We start from the raw sequence: 6,000 nt of genomic DNA, 5'->3' as shown, positions 1-6,000 counted from the left end.
CATCCGGATCAAGCACCACTGAGGTAGCCATCGGTGTCACCAAGGGCTTCATGTTGCTCATGTCGAACTTCTTCAGTAAATCCTTGGTGTACTTTGTCTGGTGGACGAATGTAACTTACTTGCATTACTTGATTTATAGTTCGAGGAAGAAGTTGAGCTCGCCCATCATTGTCATCTCAAATTCCCTACTCATAGTTTCTGCAAACTTAGCCACAAGAGTATGAGAAGAACCACCAAAGATGATATCATCCACGTAAATCTGAACAAGTAGAAAATCATTGCCATACTTGAGAATGAACAAAGTTTTATCTACAGACCCTATCTCATACCCATGCACTAGCAAGAAAGACTTAAGCCTATCATACCAAGCTTGAGGAGCTTGCTTAAGCCCATACAAAGCCTTCCTAAGCTTGTACACTCTATAAGGGTATTTGGGGTGCTCAAAACCTGGGGGTTGCTTGACATAGACCTCTTCTTCTATGAAACCATTTAAGAAAGCACTTTTGACATCCATTTGGTACAAATTGAAACCATGGGATACCGCAAATGCAAGAAGAATCTTAATGGCTTCTAGCCTAGCTACTAGTGCAAAGGTCTCTCCAAAGTCTATCCCCTCTACTTAAGTGAAACCTTGAACCACAAGCCTAGCCTTGTTTCTCACTACAGACCCATCCTCCCCCTGTTTGTTTTTGAAAACTCATTTTGTGCCAATGGTGTGAACATTAGGAGGTGGTTCTCCTAGGACCCAAGCTTGGTTTCTCTCAAAATTTTCTAACTCTTTATGCATGGTATTGACCCAATTTGAATCAGATAAAGCATGTCCAACATCATGGGGCTTGAACGAAGCAACGAATGCAGAATCAGCAAAGTGAGCATGATGAGCAGATTTGGAAGGAGTTACCCACTTGCTGAGATCACCAATCATTTGGTGTGATGAGCAGATTTGGAAGGAGTTACCCACTTGCTGAGATCACCAATCATTTGGTGTGGTGGGTGACGGGTTGAATGTGCTGAGGGGACTCATACTGCGAGAGGACCTCTCCCTCAAACATTGCTGGTGCAGGCTCCAAAGCAGCTAAAATGGAAGAAGAGGCTGCAAGACACTGTACTGGTGTAGAAGAGGCAGGTGCTAGCTTAGGAGTGAGTGTAGTAGGAAGTAGTGGATCATCCTCGTCATCCCTATGAGCTGGAAGGTCACCATCCAAGAAGATGCTTTCACCAATCTCATGGCCACCTGCACACTCAAAGGAAGCACTAGCATAAAGGGTTGATTCATTAAGTCACATCACAGGACTCCATGATGGTGTTAGTGTCAAGGTTAAAGACCATGTAAGAATGACCATGGAGAGATACCCAAGAAAATATCATCGAAAGAACGCGACTCAAACTTGTCAAGATTGCCATGCTTCAGGATGAAACATCAATAAACAAAGACTCTAGTGTGAGACCTTCGGCTGCATCCCAAAGCACAACTCATAAGAAGTCAAATTTAAAATCAAGTGCAAGAAAACCTGATTTGAGATGTAGCACGCTGTGCTAATGGCCTCACCCCAAAACTTCCTAGGAGTCCTATGCACATCGAGCATCGTCCTAGCTATCTCTACCAAAGTGCGATTTTTCCTTTCAACCACGTCATTCCGCTGAAGAACGCGTGGGGCAGAAAATTGATGCTCAATACCATGCTCAAGATAGAAGGCATCAAAGAGATAGTTCTTCAACTCGGTGCTATTATCACTGTGAATTGCTTTCAATGCACTAGGAAGTTCCTTGAACAATCTCAAAGCTAAGCTCTGAAAATGTGGGAACACTTCATCCTTACTCACAAGAAAGTAGACTCAAGAGTAGCAAGAGAAATCATCAACAATGACAAGTACATATCACTTCCTACCCGCCGAACGAACCCAGGAAGAACCAACAGTGTCCATATGGAGAATTTCTCCTGGTCATTCAGTCATCACCAGATTGACTAGAGGGTGGGAGGCAACAACCATCTTGCCATGCTGACAGGGAGCACAAACAAGATTCTTTTCAAACTTGAGCTTGGGCAATCATCCCGATCAAGCCTAGGGTACTCAAATGAATAAGCAAATCAAAGCTCATGTGCCATAGTCTCCTATGCCACATCCAAAGCTCATAAGAAGGTTGAGCAATCAAACAACGAGAATAACCAAGAGACTTAGAAAAATTAGCTCCAAAAACTCTCCCAACTCTAGAAATCTTGCAAATCAAAGCACTAGAAGAATCAAGAACTCAAGAAGTATCGCGTTTGAAATGCACTTCCATGTCCTCATCTAGCAACTGAGATACAGAGAGAACATTATATCCCAAATGCTCCACCAAAGCCATATCCTTGAGAGTAAAACTCTCATTCACCCTTACCATACATTTGGCTTTCACCCTTCCTTTCTGATCATCCCCGAAAGTGATGTACTCGTGCTGCTTCGTCGGGGTGAGACTGGAGAACCATGATGCATCTCCAGTCATATGGCGTGAACAACCGGAGTCAATGAACGACTTGTTCTCCAGGTCTCCGCATGCCACCTACATGTGAGAAGAATAGTAGGGGATGGCTCAGTACTGGGGTTAGTCATAAATTTCTTGGGAATCTAGTACTGGGTCATCTGTCCCGAGGTAGTAAAAGGAGGCACCATCTCTAGGAGAGACTGAAAAGCGCTAGGGACTCATAAGTGAAAACAAGGAAAATGCTCATGTATATCAATAAAGGGGCGGTACATGTCCCGGGTGCTCCACTACTCCCACTCACGCCGCTCATCTCTCCTACGACGAAAGTAAAACCCAACCAAGTGACCATCTCTCTGGCAGTAGGTGTAGTGGTAGCATCTCTCAGGAACTTGACTCCCTGTCACTTGGGGCTCTCTCACATGGTCTCTCATCTTAGGATATGGAGCTCTTTTGGGTTGTGATGCGGGTTCTTCTTTGTGGGTTGTGGAATGAGTTTCTTGATGGTTTATGGTATGGTATTAATTTTGGACTTCTCAGCTTCTAGAGTAGTAGGTGTGGTGAATACAGTCTTACTCGCCCCATTGTAAGCCACCCTCTCAAAACCCAACCCAAGAGCTAAACCCGCCTTATCAGCATATGTCTTGGTCTTGACCAAGATCAAGTTCATTTTTCCTTTGCCATATAAGCATTTCTCCACTAGAGAAAGGATATACTCATTCTCGATCAAAAGCTTCTCAACTTGCACTCTAACCCAACTGAGTTTGTCCTGAAAGATGGTGCAGGTGGAACAATTTGGCTGTACATTCTTCGAACTCCCAACACTCTCCAATCTAGATTCAAACTCCTTAATATGCTTGGCTTTCAGTTTAACATTCTTTGCAAGCAAAGGACAATTCTTGCAAGCACCTAAGAGAGTGAACCTAGACTCCTCCTCAAGAGACTTCTTCTTAACAATCTCAAGTCAACTGGCAACTTGAGCATGCAAAGCCTAAAGCTCGACGAGTTCTGTCATAACCACCAAATAACTCCCACACTCCTCATCATCACTCCTAGACCTAAGAAATGCAAGTTCAAAAGAAACAGACTCATACTTAGGCCTAAGCTCCTTCAACTCATGCACGGCTTTCTTAAGTAACCTATCCTGGATAATGAGAGCATCATTCAAGTTATCGACTTGGATGGAAAGTGGGTCGTAGGAAGGTAATATTTCGGAGGGATCAAGCTCAAAGTCACTGTTGTTGTTGTCATCCGCCATGAAGCAGAGGCCGGTGAGGTCCTTAGCTTTCTTCTTGCTCTTCACTTGCGGTTCATCCTCCTTCGAGCTCTCCTCCTAGCTTGAAGAGGTATCAATGTCACTGAGAGCTACCACAAACGTCCTAGAAGCTGCCTTGGCCATCTTCTTGGCCATCTTGTCATGGTTCTTCTTGAAGACGGGCTTCTTTTTTTTCTTCTTGTGCTTGTCGTAGTCATGGCCACGGTCTTCCTTTTTCTTGAGCTTGGGGCAGTCCATCTTGAAGTGGGTGGTGTCACCACAGTCAAAGCTAGCATGAGAACTGCCCCTCCTTCAATCTCGGCAGTTGTTGTAGAAGTCGGTGAATTTCTTCACAATCAGTGCAAGATCCTCATCATCAAGCACATCCACTTTCTCCTCTGTGATAATGAGAAACCAAGTTGAGATGTCCCTTGGTTTTTGCTTTGTGATGAGTGATTGATAATGTATGGCTTTAGTTGAGTGCTCGTTTAATTGCCAATGCATAGGTCTTATCTAACCAAAGTTGCAAGGAATTGGAGTTAGTTCGGTGCAGAAGGTTTTCACTCACAGACAATCTGGTGTGTGGGTTTTTTATCTCACCGGATAGTTCAGTGTATTATAGATATGAGCACCGGTCTAAATTCTACAGAGAAGGTCTTCTAGCAACAAAATTTTAATCAAGTGCCGGATGGTCCGGTGTGTGCATGGATAAGCACATGACTAATATTTCCAGAGAAGCTATAATGTGTGCCTGGAGCAAAAGAACTCACCGGATGCTCTGGTGAGTGGAATGTGATCGATGGAGGAAAACACCGAACTAATTCTTGCAAAGAAGGTTTTGGCGCCAAATTTGTAGTGGGCACCGGATTGTTCTGTGTAGGCAATATGTGATCACTGGACCAATATTTCTAGAGAGATTGCAAAACTTGGTTCTAGTGGCGGTGTACCCACCGGATGGTCCAGTGTGTGCTCAAGTGATCACCGGACTATGTTTTCCAGAGAGGGGTACAAATGCAAAGCATGGAAGAGTTGAACTCACCAGAATGTCCGGTGATGTGCAAGGAGGCATACCGGACAGAGTTTTCCAGAGAGGGATTTTTCTCGGTGCAAAATGGAGATGTACTCACCGGATGCTCTGGTGTTCAGAGGATGAACACACTAGAACATCCAGTGTTCACATTTTAGGTCACATTTGTTCTTCTCAATTGGGATTTGATTTGGACTAACAAGTGATGATATTACTTGGCTCTGGAGATACATGTTTGCTTGTTTATTGATGTGGTGGTGTTGGATGCAACTTGACGGTCAATGGTGGGTGATCGAGGCCAAGTGTGGTACTTGGTGCCGGACGATCAAGGACGCCAAGCGGATTCAAGGGTGATCCTAGCTACACACATGAAGATCAAGCAAGGCATGGGATGAAGGTTGATGAAGACGGTGTGTTAACAAAGTAAAGCCAAAGGGATGCCAGTGCAAGTGACAAGGTGGCCTGAGGGATCGGGAGCATGAGAGACTTACCGGTGGTCAAAATCGCAAGACGGAAGACAAGCGTCAACATCGGTATGCTTGCTTGAGGGCAAGTCAAGCAACGACAAGTCACACTTTGAGAAGCATGCGAGGTGATTTCGTGGTTTGGCCTCAAAACCGTGGAAGGATGGAGTGCACGTGGTATCATCGTGAAGCTAGCGTTCAGGCGAAGCTAAGTCGTGAAGGTGTCACGACCGTTTGATGGACGGAGCAAAATTCGGACCAAAATGCCCCTGTGGTAGGTGGGATACCATTGTTAGCAAGGGGTAATTTTGGGATAATGATGCTTAAGGGTTAAGCAACCCCTCTAGGCCTATAAATAGAAGGGGTTGGTTGGTGGTAACCCTTGAGCCAGATATTTGAGATCCAAGAGATAGGCTTTAGGGGAGAGGAGAGGATAGGCTTAGCCTTGTAATAGGTTAGAGCTTTTGGAGAGGAAAAACTTCTTGTAATCCGTCTAAAATAGAGCTGATCTCTGAGATTAATGAAGTGCAAGTTTCTCCATTCGCTCATTCTCATCTCCTTCTAGTCTCCTTCTTTTGGCTTCGCGTTTCCTTGCGAGTTTGTCTTTTCGCTTGAGATTTTCGTTTCTCCTTTTGAGCTAAAATTTTTAGCACCATGCGAGGTTGATCTTTTTGTTGCTAGGGGCATTAAATGCACATATAATAGTACAAATTTGGGTATTGCATTCTCTTGCCTCTAAGTCATCAACTTTGAGATCTTTCTTGCCCGATGCACATCTTTTAGTCTTCTTTGTA

Source organism: Phragmites australis, chromosome 14 (assembly GCF_958298935.1).
Source record: "Phragmites australis chromosome 14, lpPhrAust1.1, whole genome shotgun sequence".
NCBI lineage: Eukaryota > Viridiplantae > Streptophyta > Magnoliopsida > Poales > Poaceae > Phragmites > Phragmites australis.
Note: the sequence above shows the minus strand (reverse complement) of the source record.